The sequence below is a fragment of the Physeter macrocephalus genome, chromosome 13 (assembly GCF_002837175.3).
Source record: "Physeter macrocephalus isolate SW-GA chromosome 13, ASM283717v5, whole genome shotgun sequence".
NCBI lineage: Eukaryota > Metazoa > Chordata > Mammalia > Artiodactyla > Physeteridae > Physeter > Physeter macrocephalus.
This window is the reverse complement of record NC_041226.1, coordinates 49,085,329-49,103,053: the sequence shown is the minus strand read 5'-3', so window position 1 is coordinate 49,103,053 and position 17,725 is coordinate 49,085,329. Positions and strand designations below refer to the sequence as shown.

General features: G+C 40.7%; 1 protein-coding gene across 25 annotated transcripts in view; it reads left to right on the top strand.

Annotated features, from left to right (window-relative positions):
- Positions 1–17,725, top strand: part of KLF12 (KLF transcription factor 12) — a 589,904-nt gene that overhangs the window by 192,401 nt on the left and 379,778 nt on the right. Inside the window, exon 1 of one of the 25 annotated variants that reach the window (XM_028497476.2) lies at positions 11,524–11,660. The exons of the other annotated variants lie outside the window; for them this stretch is intronic. The gene's annotated coding sequence lies outside the window, so the exon portion shown is untranslated. Of the gene's footprint in view, positions 1–11,523; positions 11,661–17,725 lie in introns of those variants that run through there. 25 annotated transcript variants of the gene reach the window in all.

Genomic DNA, 17,725 nt, shown 5'->3' with positions numbered 1-17,725 from the left:
AGTATTTGTTGAGTTGAACAGAATCACAGCTGAGCCCTCCTGGCGTGTCGCTGTGCAGCGCCTCAGATCCTTTGTAGAAATTGTGCCTTTTTGATAATCAGGAACATTCCAGGCATTGTTTGTCATTTCCTCATTTGTCTGCTCAGGGATATACCCCACATCTAGCCAGGCTTGAGTCATCAGGATAGAGTGGGTTAGGGTGAGTAATTTAGGTCTCACTTCTCCATGTATCACGAACACTTGGGTCCTGCCGGTACCTGGGCTTTTGAGTCATCAGGATAGAGTGGGTTAGGGTGAGTAATTTAGGTCTCACTTCTCCATGTATCACGAACACTTGGGTCCTGCCGGCACCTGGGCTTGGGGGAAGCTCAGTGGGAACACGGACCTAGGGATGGTAAACGAGAGAAGTCTGTCCCTGGAGGACTTGGTCTTAGAAGCCAGGCTTCCGTTCAGCCCCACGGCACATTTTCTTTTTCTGAGAGCAGGGGAGGAGGAGGCATGGTGTGTTTCTGTAGGAGTCTATACGTTCCGACTGGGTTGATTGATCGTCTCTCCTGTGCTTCCCTACAGCTGCTGGACTATGTTAGCGTTGACTTTACTTACGGAAAAAAAGAGAGCTTAGAGCAAAATAGTAAAATGTCCACGTGTGTGCACGTGAGCCCAGCGCGCGTGCGCGCGCGCGCGCACACACACACACACACACACACACACACACACACACACACATATATTTAAGGGTGAGAAAACAAGCAGATGGGGCGATAGTTTGTTTTGTTTTTTTTTTTTAAAGCAGTGATATTTTTTTAAAAACTCAGTTATTTTTAGCTTTTCCAGCCTTTCAGCATATAGCAGATACCTTCTGAATAAGAGTAAGTGGGTGTGTGTTGCTGGCTTTTGTATCTTGCTGTGGTGCTCCTGATGGAAATATAACACAGGGGCAGAAAGAAAAGACTGCAAGGTTTAACAAGGCTTTCCTCCTCGTCGAGTCTTTGCTGCCACTATTGGCATTATTAAATTTATATATGCAACAGTGAGTAATAATATTTAGAGTCATAGCGTATCCCATGTCTTTAGGAAAATATTTTAACAAATACATTCCGCTTTTACTTTGTAAATGAAATATTTAGTTGTTGAGGTTTTTTTCCCCTCACACCGCATTCCCCCCCCTCAACTCAAACACTTTTTATTGGGGCTGTTTGACTTGTTTGTTTTGTTTCGCAAGGAATTTATTCCCTGGACATGTGTGGATTGGCATGTGCCTCTTAAAGACTTTTGTTTGTTGGGGAGCTAGATGTATACCAAAGGAGCTTCTGTGTGGCCACCATTCAGACAAAGCTTCCTAATTTCAGTGTCATTGAGTCAGCAGCTGGTGCAGCTGCATTCAGAGGAGCAAGCATAGTTATTGACTGTTTTCTCTAAAAACAGCCTAAACAAAGCATTTCCTTAAGCAACGCTGAGCAGGATCTGGAACTTCCTATGCCTCAAAAAAGTCTTAGAAAGGTTTGCGGAAGTGCAGAGGTCAACATTACTGCGTGTAATTCCTCTCTTCCACCCCCCCGATTCATGGTAACTGACTCCTTTAAAAAAAATCTCGTATTTTAAAATCATAGGACCAGTATCTGTAAGCAAAAAACAAACAAGCAGAAAAACAAGAAATAATCAGTTAAGTACATGGTCATATCAGCTAGATAATCGTTAGTAATGCCAGAGGAGTGTAAAACACAAATGCTGGTTAATTTAAGAAGAAAGTTTCAAAAATTGTAGCTTACGTTGTAGTGATTGTGTGCTGTTTTTACATATGTTATTTTTTTTTCTCGTAGATTGTTAAGGGGAGTAATCTTTTATATAATTTATATTTCTTCTGTAGCGATCTTTGAAATGGTATAGATCAGGAGTTGGCAAGAATTCATTCATACGTTTTATTTTTAAATTTTAAAAATAAATTTATTTATTTATTTTTGGCTGCATTGGGTCTTCGTTGCTGCGAGCAGGGGATACTCTTTGTTGTGGTGCGCGGGCTTCTCATTGCGGTGGCTTCTCTTGTTGCAGAGCATGGGCTCTAGACGCGCGAGCTTCAGTAGTTGTGGCACGTGGGCTCAGTAGTTGTGGCTCGCGGGCTCTAGGGCGCAGGCTCGGTAGTTGTGGTGCACAGGCTTAGTTGCTCCGCGGCATGTGGGATCTTCCGGACCGGGGATCATACCCATGTCCCCTGCACTGGCAGGTGGATTCCTAACCACTGCGCCACCAGGGAAGACCCGTTCATACATTTAAAAAAATAATCATGCTTTCATTATTTTTTATCATAATCATGCTTTCATTAATTTTTCTTTTTAGTGAGTATCTACCATATAGCAGACACTCCGTTAAGTACTCACAGGGACAAAAGAAATGCATGATAATATGCAAACAGTTAAGTAATAATAAAGGTGGAATATAATTTGGGGAGAAGGTAAGTGGCATAGATCTGCTTTCATTTGTTTTATTTCCAGATAACTTTGTATTTTCAGGTAAAAATTTTTTTTTTTTTGTGGCAGTAACTTAAGGGTTCAAAAGGAGGTTTGAATACTGTCCCTGCTTTCTGTACTTTTGTGATCTGAGTGTCTATGAGATATTGCCTACTTGTTCCAGGGGGAAGGAAGATTAGGAAATGTTATTAGATTACATTGTGTTTTACATTTTTCTGGTAACACATGTAGAATTTCTCATTCTTTTCCGTTGGCATCGATTTAAAATAAAAATCATTGTATAGGGTCAGACTCATGGCCAGTCAAGGAGGGTCATGTTTCTGGGTTGCCCCTTTAAAATAGTCCACTGACATCGTAATTTCTTTAAACTACTGCTTGGTTCCGTTGAATCCGCTTTAGTTTTCTAATCATTATTATTTTTTTTAACTTAATAAAATTTAGTCTCACAGATTAAGGAATCATTTTATGTAGGTTTACTGCCTGCCTTACAAAATAATGACTTTTTCTTTCCTGAATATCATGTATATTTCTCTCAGGTTTTAATGAGGTAGACCTGAGTGTATTGTGGTCAGGATTAGACGGACAGGTTGTGTTATAAAATCAAACCATGAGGCAGGTATGATTCCATAGATTATTTGGCTTCTGTTTCTAGACCAAGACACCACGTTATTTTTATTTGGCCCTCCCACATTCTCATGATCATTAAATTGTGAGTAGGTATCGCCTTTAACATGCATTATTTAGTAAGGTGTGGTGGTTAACACAATGAAGAGCATCACAGCTCTGTAAGGGTAATGTTGTATGCTTTATTTTTAGTTCTATTTGGGTCATGTTTAAATTTTAAAAATATTTTCGCGAGTTAAGAGTGTCCTAGAGAGACACCTTCGAGTTGGTCATAGTGCCTTTGGGTACATTTCCTAAGTTTATTTATAACTTGCCACCCATGATGCTATAAACATCTAAAACTGATTTTTCCTTTCTCCTCATGAAATGAATTATCGGGGAAATGTTACAGACCCACTTCCAGAGTCTCAGGAGGGCCCCTGCGTTGCGCACAGGGGGCGTTTAAGGCTTCGTTGCCTTCCTTTCTCATTCCTTTTTCCCAAACAATGCCACTCGCACCCTCGTAGGTAATGTCTGTGTCACCGAGACAGTAGGTCTCTGTGTGAATAACTGTCTCAGCTTTTCACTTGATCAGTTTGTGGGCTTACCACAGCCTAGTTCTCTACCGTTCCTTCTTTCCCGTTCTGAGACAGGCGAGTTCTTTGAATTGGGGGTGTCCTGACGTCGGTCCTCTTAGAATCTGGGTCCTTCCTGGCTTTTGTGAAGTTGGGCCCCTCACCTTGTCTCCCATGACTGTTTTCATCTCCTCCTCCGTTTATGAAAATCTCTCAGGTTATATCATCTTAAAAAAAAAACAGCTTCTTCCTTTATGTTGTTCCATTCTCTAAGAAGTACCTTCGCTTTCTCTTTCACTTCAGTTGAAGGAATGTTTCTTAAAAGAGCTCTTTTCCACTTCTTGATGTTCACACGCCAACTCAAAGACCCTTGAGCTCGCGTACCTGCTACCAAGCTCAAACTTCCTTTGCTAATGGTCTCGTAACTGCTAAATACAGTGGTGTCATAGTGATCTTATTTGACCTTGCTTTTGCAGTTGATGTGGCTGATTGCTTGCTTCTTTAATTCCCTTCCGTTGGCTCCCATATCAGTCCCAAGCTCTTGCTTCTTCCTTTCCGACTGTTACTTCTAAGACTCCTGTATGGGTTTATCTTTTCCTTCTTGCCTCTGGAGTTGGAATTTGGAATAACTGTCCAGTTATTTCTTGCCAGCTTTTAATTAAATATCTCCTTCTGGTTATATAGTAGCATTTCAGGCTCATCATGTCCACAGCTACATGCTTTATTTGTTCCTTTAGAATCCTGCATTTCCTGTTCTTATTTATTTTTAAAAATTAATTTTTATTGCAGTATAGTTGCTTTACAACGTTGTGTTAGTTTCTGCTGTACAGCACAGTGAATCAGCTACGTGTATACATATATCCCCTCTTCTTTGGGATTATCTTCCCATTTGGGTCACCACAGAGCACTGAGTAGAGTTCCCTGTGCCATGCAGTAGGTTCTGAGTAGTTATCTGTTTCCTACTTAATAGTGTATATATGTCAATCCCATTCTCCCAGTTCATCCCCCCGCTCCCCCCCATATCCATACGTCCGTGTCTCTATTTCTGCTTTGCAGATTCCTGTTTTTATTAATGACTCTTTGATCACCAGGTGCTACTTCCATCCCTAAATAAACCTGGGAGCCATACTTGACTTCACCACTTATATCTCTCATCAGTCACCAAATCAGGCTGATTTTACCTCCTCAATATTGTCCTTCTGTTGTTTTATTTTTTTTTAATAGGCTGTTTTCATAACCTAGTGTCATAGCTGGTCTCTTTGTGTATTACCGCCATCCATTTGCTAAACTGGAAAGATACTTTGCTAACATACGAGTATGCTGGTGTTATTCTTTTGATTAACATACAGTGAGTCCCCATGATTTGTAGTCTGAAACTTAAATAACTTGGTCCCTCGTGACGAGGCTCCCACCCTCCCTTTCCAACCTTTCCACAGTTCGGGAACTTTCGGTGTCTGGGACCTGTGGTGCTTCCTAATGCGGCTCTGCTTTGGCACACGGGCTCTGTCTGCATGGGCCTGAGCTCACACAGCTATAGCCTCGCTGATGCTATCAACTCACCTTACTGCTCTTCGGACTCGGTTCTTTTCTTTTCGACACTTCATGTTTATTTTCAGTGCTTGGTATAACGGATAGCTATTCTTTGTTAGCACATCCGTCTGCCTCATTAAATTGTGACTTATTGAAGGGCTGAAACCTTCTTCTCCGTGTATTCACGGTCCGTGTTATACTGCCTGGCACATAGTAGGCACCCCAATAAGCACGGTAGAGCTTTCTCCACAAAAGAAGTAAGAATCAATAGTGGGTCAGTTAGTCAGGAAAGTCATGCAGATAGAGAAACGTAAAAATGATGTATACATATCTTAAATATTTTAAACGTAAAACTTACAGATGCATTTTTGGGCAACCCTTTGATAGAAGGCCAAGACTTTTTCTTCCCGTTTCAATTCACAGATGGGACTCAGTGTTATCTTTCGTAGCAAAACCGATAGTGGATTATCTGTTATTTCCAATTTGTTTATTTTTAGAGTGAAACTAAAAACCTTAGAGACACTTTTGAAGATCTTTTTGATTTATTTTTCTCATTGTACAATTATGATTGCACATGCCTTGTTCAATGGCAGCTTTAAAAATTAGTACTTTATTACGGTCTAGTCTTTGAAAATCTTGAAAGCATTCAACGTATTTTTCATAGAAACAGATACTGTGCTGCTTTTCGTACTCCAATTTCACTGCTTTAAGTAATATATCGTTGAATAAAAATCACATTATTCTAATCAAGTATAGGGCTTCCCTGGTGGCGCAGTGGTTGCGCGTCCGCCTGCCCATGCAGGGGAACCGGGTTCGCGCCCCGGTCTGGGAGGATCCCACGTGCCGCGGAGCGGCTGGGCCCGTGAGCCATGGCCGCTGAGCCTGCGCGTCCGGAGCCTGTGCTCGTGCTGCGCAACGGGAGAAGCCGCGGCAGAGGAAGGCCCGCATACCACAAAAAAAAAAAAAAAAAAAAAAAAAAAAAAAAAAAAAAAAATCTATAATCAAGTATAACTGCTTGACCAGGTTTAGGATCAAAACTACTCTTGCTGCAGATATGGCTCAGCTGATGGCAGCAGAGGCCCTTGCTCTGCTCAGGGAGGAGGCTGCTGGTTGGGAGCATTCCAGGTGCATCAGTCAATATGATTTACAAAGGGAGTGGAGATCATTGGTTCATCTGGGCAGTTGGTTAAGTGGAAGCTGGTTAAAAGCATTCTACCGTGTTTGTCAGATTGATGCTGAAAGATGTTATCTTTGTTACTTGGCATTTTGGTAACTAAGAGAGCTGGATGGAAACGTCCCTGCTTTCGTGTGCACTCTCTCCTCTACGTCATTTATAAAAATGTTAAATAAGACCGCGGTGAGCACCTGCCTCCCGGACGTCCTCACGTTTGTACGTCTGCTTCTCTGTCATCTGTCTCCTGCTTTAACCATGGCAAAATGTAATTTTTAAAACTGCTCTCTGGTTTGTTCCAGTCTGTTGGTTGCTCTCAAGTAGAATGAGCGCTCAGCAATATTCTACCATCAATTCCTGTTCGGTTTTGTCCCTCAACGTGTTTTCTTCACTATTGAAAAGGCCTTCATTTTGAAAACTCTGCTTCGTCATCCTCGTTAGCAGCTGCATCCTTCCGTCCAGTGGCCTGTCGTAACTAGAATTTTACATTTGAGCCGACAGTTGACAAATTCCACTTTGAATCTTTAACTCTGTGATAATGCCAATCGCATTTTTGTTACATCTCGTTTAATAACTAGGTTTAGACCCGCCTTCGAGCTAATGACTCTTTGATGAAGTCCTGCAAGCCTATCTGTTTCAAAAGATGAGTTGGTGTTTGCAATATTCTTAATACTTTTCCCAATAAAGACCAAGGAAACAGTTACTCAGTTTCTCTCTCTCTGTCTCTCATCCAAAGTACATGCTTTGCCGAAAATCTTACTTTACTCCCTGGGGTTTTATCTTTTTAAGCAACATTTTTTTTTTATTGGCTTTGGAGGACTTTGTAAGGTTACTGTCAAATTCTTTCTTGGCAGGCCTGATTAGTGGTTTGTCCTTGACCCTCTAATCTTTGAGGGTTTCCCTGTATTCCTTGATAGGGCTCTCATTTCGGTTTTTGAAAAGCAGTTAGCTATATACGTCGCCTCCAACCCTGTCCCTGTACCCTAAGCCTCTACTCAGGGCCTGATCGTTTCGATTCTTGGCAGATGTTTATCTTGAGCTATGGATAAGGTCTTTAAAATGGTCTTCAAAGTACCTAGGTTTATTTTCTTTAAGCTGCGTGTTTCCCTTTTAGGAATAATGCCCCATTTTTAAGAGTTGGCTAGTGACCTGTTATAGCTGTCTTCCAAGTCTGGAGTGATGATGCTTTTTTTAAAAAAAATTTTATTGAAGTATAGATGACTTACAATGTTGTGTTAATTTCTGCTCTACAGCAAAACGGTACAGTTATACATATATATATCTTATATATATATATAAGATATATATATATATATTCTTTTCCACTTTGGTTTATCACAGGATATTGGATATAGTTCCCTGTGCTACACAGTAGGACCTTGTTGTTTATCCAACCTATATACACTGCTTTGTATCTGCTAATCCCAAACTTGCCTCCTCCTCCTTGGCAACCACAAGTCTGTTTTCTATGTCTGTGAGTCTGTTTCTGTTTCGTAGATAATTTCATTTGTGTCATATTTTAGATTTCACATATAAGTGATATCATGGGGTATTTGTCTTTCTCTTTCTGACTGACTTTGTATGATAATCTCTGTTTTGGCAGGACTCCTTCCCCGTCTTTGATTTTCAATGTTAGGTGAAACTCTCCTGCCTGTCACCCAGAGGTGTACCCTCATATTGCATTACCATTATTCTTGGTGTTTTCTTTTCACTATCTTATTGAAAACTCTGAGACTGTTCTCTAAAAGGATCATAAAGGTAGGACCTGATAGTTGACTGTACAGGCTCTTTCAGTATAATGTATATATGAGTTGGAAATGGCTGTGTTTCGTAATAAAGGAAAATTATTTATGGATAAAGAAGAGCATGCTAGACTATTAGAGCAAGTAGCTTGAGAAAGCAAGTGTTCCGGATATTCACCATCTGCTTCAGTAGACTTTTTGAGAATGATAGAGTACGGTCTAAAACCCCCACACACAGGCGTTTCCATTTCCTCTTTACGTAAGTCTCACCTTCTCAGTATCGCCTCTGTGTCCACTGGCCTTACTGGAGTGTGGATGTGGATGGACCGTATCATCCACAGCAGCTCACGTTTCCTGTTGATGCACCTACCTGCTCCTGTAGCACTGCAAGTCTCATTTAAAGCGTCCCCTAATCCTTCTGTGTCTGGGTGCCCAGGGACATCTTATCGGTACTGATGAGTTATTCCATCCGCTGGTTACCATGAAGAGTCTCTTCTCTATTTTGGTCTCTTGCTTGCTCACATCCTCTTTTCCCAAAATCCCTGAGAGAGCCTCATCCTTGCTGGTTGTAAGTCTTGTAAGAAAGCATCCTAATTCTGTATGTCTAGAGACATCATTCAGAGCTCTCTAGATTGTCAGTCCTTGAACAGAAGGGAGAATGTCCCTTCAGGTAGCTGGGGTCCTAAGCCATGTTGATTATGTGCTTCCTTCATGTCACTCCTAACACTGCTTTATGGCTTAGAAACTGGGAATTTGTCTTGAAGCAGGTACATATAATACTGTTCTCTGTTGCTGGTTGCTGTGCATATCCATTCCTTACCCCATGTGATGGATAACTACAACACAGACAATACGAATATCCTCATCCTCCAGCCAAGAAACAAAAGTCTTCATGCAAATGGGTAGGTATGGGCTCAGGGAATTTCCACGTCATCATATTTACCTAGATATGTCTCTTCCTTTCAAGTTAGGAACTCCTATAGAGGTAAATAGGGTCCAGGTAAATTACGAGATAGTATCAGTTACAGTAACTTTGAAATCATTACATGAGTGTCTGTTTCACATTTGAACGTCTCACATTGAAAAATATGTATTTTGAATAAGAACATGGTTTACTGCTTTAAATTTTAGTGTGTCTGTCTATATGTCAATATGTAAGTGTGTGAATATAAGTAACATACACAGTATTGTAAGGTGTGTATGTGTGTATGGCACAAAGTAGTATGATACCTATGAGTAAGTTGTATGTACAGATCAAACAGTAGTGTGATTGGTGCACATATGTGTATGTGTGTGTGCGTATGAATCAAATGTGTAAGAGTCAAATAGAGTAGTGTAATGTATATGTGTGTATGTGTATATATGAGTCCAGCACAGTGGTACAATGTGTTTGTGTGTGTGTGTGTGAATCAGACACAGAGTCGTGTGTGTGTGTAAGAATCGGGGCAGGCAAGCATGATACGTATGTGTGCATATGTATCTTTGTATAGGATTCCGACACATAGTAGTGTAAAGTAAGTGTGTGTGTGTGAGAATCAGAGTAGTATAATTGGAAAAACACAGGATAAATAAAATTTATGATGATTCCAAAATGGTAACACCTGCATGACTGTGTAACTCACACAACCTTACTAGGCACGATTTAGGCGAGATTTTTACTAGATCTAGCTGCAGTCTTTTATGGTTCTAAAATATGATGGTTAGTGCAGCCACTATCTGAAACTACTTAGCCTGTCCCATCATTGTGTGAGTTATTCCATCTATAATGACATTTATAACTGACCTTTCTGCATTCAGAATCTCTGTTGTATCTTTGTTTTTTAGCTTCTGTGGGAGAGAGACATGATAACTCTAATTTCACGGTTATTTTTCTGAACTATGCCCAATAATGGCCCCTGGTTTTATAATTAAGGGAATCCAACGCTTCCTTGGATGTACTGTCAAAACCACATTTTCTAAATCCTTGCATGAACATAAAGAAAATGTTGCAGCAATCTGTCTCATCTTGTTAAGGCTACCTGGCTCTTTAATGCCTAACTAAAAGGGTTGAGTGAGTGAAAGCCTTGAAGGCAGTATTCCTCTTTGCAGGCAGTACATAGATAGCCCTTGCCACATGCCACATACTCAGCATATATTTATGGAATGAACAAATTATATGATAAAATACATTTAGATAATTCATTGTTATCTATGTGCCCATGTGTTTCCTCAAGATTCCTTTGCAATGTTTTGCTTGGATATGGTGGAGAAGGGTGGTTTCCCACCATCATGGTTGCAAGATGGCAGTACTGTTTAGATGCTCTTGGTAACTGTGACAGACAGGGTGCGGAACTGAGGGATGGTGGGAGTAGAATGTTACTGCTTTTCTCTCTTTTGGGAACAGTTATTGCACCCCTTTTAGAGGAACCGTCTTCTGTGTCCATAGACTCACATGGGAACTTTTCCTCTGGGCATAGATCTTGTGTCTATAGGGCACTGAAACAGTTAATATAAATGCTCTCTTTTGGAATCAAAGTTCAGTGCGGACACAGCACTGAGTTATGGTACCGGAATGTCAGACAGTCCTACTTTTCTCTTAGAATATTCTCTTACTGCAAAGGGAAGTGAAAAACTCTATAAGGGAAAATTATAAACAATAAAAGAAAATTTGGTAATCTAATACAAAAGAACACCTTTTTCACTGCATGAAATGCCTTGTATTTTTTTTTTTTTTTTTTAAATTTCAAAATCCATTTGAGCATTCACCACTAAAGCTTGCTGTGATGGCAAAAAATGCCTTCAGAGGCCCTTAGTCAGCTTCGGCTGATTAGGTGTAGTGGTAATTAATTCTTACTTTGATACCGTGTCAGCCTTCTTATTTGTAGAAAAGGAGTAAACATGAGAAATCGGACTTTAAAAAATGTGGGTGATTATTAGCTATTGCAAATGTTCTTCAGGAAGCTATTTGGCCCTGAAATGAATGAAATGAGAACATGTTATATAAGGTTGGTTTCCCAAGCAGTTTTGATGTTCTTAAAGTTTAGCGTAAAAAATACTAATAGCCTCTGGATGTTTCACGTTGGCTATCGGTTGGCTCTTCTCCTTCAGGCCTCCTTACAGCATTTGGAAATATTGGCGTTAGGTGTGTGCTGGCTCTAACCTCAGCGAGAAGACTTCTTCCAGAGTCAAAATGAAACGAAATATTCATATTAGGGGGTGGTGGGGAAAGAAACACTGCCTTCCCCTCAGGAGCAGACCGCGTGCGAGTTCTGCCAACTGGCCTGTTTGTGAGAATTAGTGAAGTCATCAGGCCAGAGCTATTTTCATGCACTGACACGGTGCTCCAAGGCAGCTGGAGGTGCTGCATAGAGGAAGCTCCGAGAGAGAGGTTTTCAGAAGCAGAAAATTTCCCTGCTGACTGACAGCATCACCATTTCACACCGGCTGAGACTCCGACATCTCCAGGAAGCATGAGGGCTTGTGTAACGGCCCAGCCAGAAGGAGGACGGGGAGCGTTTCTAGCCTTTCCAGGTTATCTGAAGCGATGTCTCAGTATCAAGGTGCCAGGATTGTCCAAAAGAATAGGTGGCCCTGGGTAAGGAAGATGGTGCTGGAGATGAAATCTTTTGTTTATAGAGCAGCAAGACAGATTCCTTTTCCTCTCCCTTCCTTCCTTCCTTCCTTCCTTCCTCCCTTCCTTCCTTCCTTCCTTCCTCCCTCCCTCCCTTCCTTCCTTCTCTCTTCCTTGCTTCCCTCTCTCTCTTTCTCTCTCTCTCTCTCTCTTTCTCTCTCTCCCTCCCTCTCTCTCTCCCTGCCTCTTCCCCCCCCCCACTTCTTTCTCAAAAAGGTCAGAAATGCAAAGGCTGCCCTTTTTGCTGGCACAGTCCTGTAGGAGATTATGAGCAAAGTAAAGGAAGTGGGACGTGCATCATGTATAATTTATCAGCATATTGAAAACAAGTTGAATACTATGCTGGACAGTAAATGACCTCAGAACAGCCCCAATGTGGGAGAAAATACTGTTCAGTTGTATTTCTTAAACGCTTAAGAAAAAGATCGATCACTTGGAAACAGTTTTTTTGTGTAACCTGAACTGCATTTAAATTTTTGGATTCTGAACTCTGCCTTGTGGGCTCTGTCGCTAAAGATCCTTCAGAAAAGCATAAATGAATATTTGATTAGAGAATCATCTACCGGATGCTGTTTTAACCACTTCCGAAATGATCTAAAAGTGTACACAGAGCTCTAGCCCTTCAGAGACTTAGAAAAAGTCCAGGGACATCAACCAAATGGAGATAAATTTAGAGATAATGAGATACTAAGCCTGAGCGTGAGAAATTCGCTCCTTTTCAGCTTCAGTGATGCAAGTATTTTCAATTCAGAAAGCAAGAGGTGTCCTCTGATAAGTAGTTTCCTACAATAGGAGTGAATCGAAGCAGACACTCTTTAGCATGAGTGCACTCAGGGGTCATGGCTGTGCAAGCGGCCATGATTCAATGCCGTTGAGCAATATGGGACGTCAGAGACAGAAAGCTGCCTTGTTTATTAGAAGTAGGGTAACCACAGTCTCAGGCAAGTGAGGAAGGTTTTGCTGGCACTTTCATTCTGAATAGCAAGCCCTAGTGCAAGGAAAAAAAAAAAAAGCCAAAGTGTTCGGTATAGGCGTTTATATACTGCCAAAGCTTACAGAGCTCTTGTTTACTTCTTAATTTTTTAAATTAAAAAGCACAATCCTTACATTTCTTATTCAGTTAACGGTTAACAGTTTAGCAAAGCTCTCATGTAAGTCAAAGATGGCAGTGCATGTCCTGGATTTCCACAATACTTTACGAATTCGAAGTTAATGGAACCTTTGTTTAGGTAGGTGCTTCCTTCAAACTATTCCAGAAGACATGTATTCAGAGATGTCCATCATGTTTCAGCCGGAAAAAGATCAGTATTGCCTTAGAATTTCTGGGAAGGTCGAGGAGGGTTTGCAGAGTGATTTTCTATTATTTGGTAGAATTGGGGCCATCCTTTGGAACATTTTCAATTGCAGGTGAAGAAACTTGGACCCCAAAGCGTCTTCTTTACCTGAAATCTCATAATCTAGGAAGTATTAATGGAAATTAGATGAATGAGTCTAATTGGGGGTTACTTTATGTTCAATATTAGGCTTGCTATTTGGGTGGGAAATTAAGAAAAGCTGTAATATGCTTATATTAAGGCTTTCCTGGCTATAATTTGTTCCTTCTCTGGTACTTAGAAGGACCTTGAGAATCACGAAATTTGGTATAGTTTTTAAAAGCTAGTCTTGAAATCTAACTTCTCCCTTATTGCTGGGACCTTGGGCAAGTGACTTATATTTGGGGCCTCAGTTTTCTCATTTGTAAGATGAACTTAATAAAAGAACCTGCCGAAAAGGATTGTTGTGACATTTTGAAAGAAAAGATCTGAAATGCCTTAGTGTGGTGTCTGGTATGTAGAAAGAGTGAAATAAATCTGGCCTGTTCAGAAGATGACTAATAATGTTATTTTGTTCTACAGTACCCCAAGGCCCTCGTTTGAGGGATTCATTTTCATTTCCGTCTGAGTATTGGACCCCACGAGGGACCAAGGTCTACATTTGCCCTCACCCCTGTATACTGGAAAATAATTTTCTTTCTGGTGGGCTGAAATGAATGCTCTATCAGTAATAAAGTTCAAGACATTAAAACCTGCGAATAGAGGTCGGTGAACATTTCGGAGTAGGTTCTGGGAACACCCCCAGGTTCACAGTGGCAGGTTTCATTCACGGTCATTTTATATATTAAGATCTCCTCTTTTTTGCTTCCACTTCTTACTCTTGGCTGTATATGGGTATGCATTTTTGTATGTGATTTTTGCATATATTATTTAAATGATGATGGTAAAGTTATGAGAGAGATTTCTTTGTACCTGTTCTATGGATGAGAAAACTGAGGCTCTGAGAAACTTGTGAAGAAGTGGTTGCGTTAACTCTGTTTCGCTTTTTGTTTTTCTCTCCCCCTGTGTCTCCATCTCTCTCTTCATCCGATTCTTCTCCTCACTGTACATTCTTGGCTTCCTTCCTTTTCACCCGTCATCTTAATTCTTCTCCCTTTGTATTTTATTTTATTTTTCCTCATTTTATTTTTCTCTTGTTTTGTCTTTCCTCATTTCTCTTATGTATGACAAAAACAACTTTTAAGAGTTGCTGTCGTTAATGATTTTTGAATTTTATACCCATTTTTAAAGGAGAGAATACATTTTCTTTTAAAGCTGTTAAATTAAGTTGCACTTTGTAGCCAGCGATTTAACTCCCCTCCCCTGCATGTCCATGACTAGCTGACAGGAAAAGTAGTTTATTATTCTTGTTTAAGAGATGGAGGCGACTCATAGATACATACCTTGAAAATTTTCTTTTTCATTGACAGCCAATTCTACTTATACTAACAGAGTTCTCTGGTTTTAAAAGGCATCATATAGTAGCTACCATTTTGATTGCTTTAAATCTGTCTTCTCAGAGTACAAAACCTGCTGTAACCTATTCTTTGAGAGTCCAGTGAATTTCGTTGGACCCTTTTCAAAAGCGACGGGAGGAGGTCAGAGCTCCCTCCCAGGCTCTGGGGCTGGGCAGAGGCTAGGAACAGCTGGCCCCAGCCCTGCCTCTGTCTCACTGTCTCGAACCTGCTATCCTGTGGCACTTTGTACCTCTTCACACAAGCACTCAACCCCTTGCCCTTGCTTTTTCCTTTTTATCAGAAGACCATGTAGAATTAGCTTTATGAAGATAAGGGAAACTGAAAAGTTAGAACCTCCAGAAACAAAAAAAAGCTTGGAATTGAATACTAGACCGTATTTTAAAAGTTCCCTTGTCAGGATCCAACAACTTGTGCCTGGCCACCCATCGTTCACCTTGACCCTCCTTCTCGCGTCCCTTAATGGCTCCCAGTAAGTTAAAAAAATAATTCTGAGCCCTTACGTTATGCAGACCACTACAACTTTCCCTGACCCTGGTGCCCAGTTCTGAATCTCCTTTTGCTTATCTAAAGAATCATTAATAATTTCTAACTCCAAATCTTTGCTTTCCCCTTTCTCTGAGAGGCCTCACAATGGAAGGGGAAGTAGGCAGATTTTTTTCCCACTGAGTTGAATTTCATCCGCCTTCCCTCCCAAAGAAAGCAGACATGGCTTTTATTTTTCCAGTCCTCTTTTACATGTAGAATTAAAGCCAAAACAAATTATGTTAATCTTGGCTTTTTGGTTGAGTAGATTTTGGATGAGTTGAAGTTTACAGTAACTTTGAAAAATGTTTTTCAGTTTGACAGTATCGTCGGGTAACACAGTTTTCATTTTCACAGATTACTTTTCTGAGCCTATCTGCAGGCCAAAGCATGACAAATACACAAATAAGTTTCACTTCTTTTCTCTGCATAGGAAACTCTTCATGTAAGTAGGATTCTTATACACTCAAAGGGATATACTGCATAATTTTATACCTAGTGCCATATAAGTTGGATTTCTTATTCATCACACACCATATGCAGTGTTATTAATCTTTACTGTAAGTAGAATGACAAGTGAGCAATAAAAGCAGGCCTTAAAAAACTACCAACAAACATACAGGAAAAAAAAAAAATCCCCTAACAGATGCTTCAGAAAGAAGTGACAGTCAGTGAAATTTGGGTTACATGTATGTTGCATAACTGATGCCCTGGTGTGTACCTTCAATATGGTCCATGGTTTTCACTTCAAATCTTAGCTTGGGCTCCATTCCTTTCTCCATTTTTCCTTCCATCTCTCTCTTTTCCTTCCTCTCCCATACTTCCCACACCTCTTAACTCCCGTTAAAAACATCTTCTCTGGGTGGGAACCGCTTGCCCCTTTCTTCTTCCTTCCCACTCTTCAGGCAGGTGTTGCATTTGTCTGTATCCATGGTCCCAAGCAGGCCCGTCATCTGTATCTATGCCCATCTTCCCTGCGGTGGGTTGAGCATAGCTTTTAAAGTGGTTGGGCCCCACTCACGCTTGATGCTTCCTGTCCCTGTGTCCTCTGCCTTTCTTACCCATCTGTACAATCCACTGTTGCTCTTGGGGTGGTGGTTTTGGCTATTGTTATTCATGCCTGCTTTGCCAGCTGCACGTTGGACTCCTTCCTGGGCCTTACCGTGCCGCCGTTTATCCTGGTCCTGGGCTTGGTGCTTTATAGCCCTTGCTTCCTGGCCGCCTGCTGCCTGGAATGACTGTGTTTGGGGTGGATTGATGCTGTTGTTTTTCTTCTGTCACCATTGCTTATCCATACCCTCCTACGTTAAATGAAAACCCCTCTTTGGATGCGTCTTGACTGTTTCATGTGCTGGGCCACAGTGGGCTGTGTTACCTCTTGTTAAGAGCCAAGAAAGTAAAATTTACAGGTATCCTCAGATACTTTAATGGCAAAGTAAATGCCTTGCATTGATTTGTTATTGTGGCCCATTAGCACAAGCATCATGTATTCTTTTCTTCTAATAAATTGCTTTGCAGCCAGGGTTTTGCTTTTTAAAGCCATTTAAGTGAATGGAATGGATTTGAGAAGTAGAAGTCTAAATTTCCAACTTGCTTGATGCTAAGACTGCAAAGCATTTTGGTGAGAGAGTAAGGGGCAGAATCTGACTTACTAAAACTTCCAGTTAACTTTTCTTTGGTAGTTTCTCTTGACATGACTTTTCTGGTGATTTTTTTTTTTTTTCTAATTTTTTATTTATTATTATTTTTAACATCTTTATTGGAGTATAATTGCTTTACAATGGTGTGTTAGTTTCTGCTGTATAACAAAGCAAATCAGCTATACGTATACATATATTCCCATATACCCTCCCTCTTGGGTCTCCCTCCCACCCTCCTATCCCACACCTGTTGGTGGACACAAAGCACCGAGCTGATCTCCCTGTGCTATGCGGCTGCTTCCCACTAGCTAGCTATTTTATGTTTGGTAGTGTATATATGTCCATGCCACTCTCTCACTTCGTCCCAGCTTGCCCTTCCCCCCTCCCCATGTCCTCAAGTCCATTCTCTATGTCTGCATCTTTTTTCTTGTCCTGCCCCTAGGTTCATCAGAACCCTTTTTTTTTTTTTTTTTTTTTTTTTTTTAGATTCCATATATATGTGTTAGCATACGGTATTTGTTTTTCTCTTTCTGACTCACTTCACTCTCTATGACAGACTCTAGGTCCATCCACCTCACTACAAATAACTCAATTTCGTTCCTTTTTATGGCTGAGTAATATTCCATTGTATATATGTGCCACATCTTCTTTATCCATTCATCTGTTGGTGGACACTTAGGTTGTTAACATGTCCTGGCTATCGTAAATTGAGCTGCAGTAAACATTGTGGTACATGACTCTTTTTAAATTATGATTTTCTCAGGGTATGTGCCCAGTAGTGGGATTGCTGGGTCATATGGTAGTTCTATTTTTAGTTTCTTAAGGAACATCCATACTGTTCTCCATAGTGGCTGTATCGCTTTACATTCCTACCAACAGTGCAAGAGGGTTCCCTTTACTCCACACCCTCTCCAGCATTTATTGTTTGTAGACTTTTTGATGATGGCCATTCTGACTGGTGTGAGGTGATACCTCATTGTAGTTTTGATTTGCATTTCTCTAATGATTAGTGACGTTGAGCATCCTTTCATGTGTCT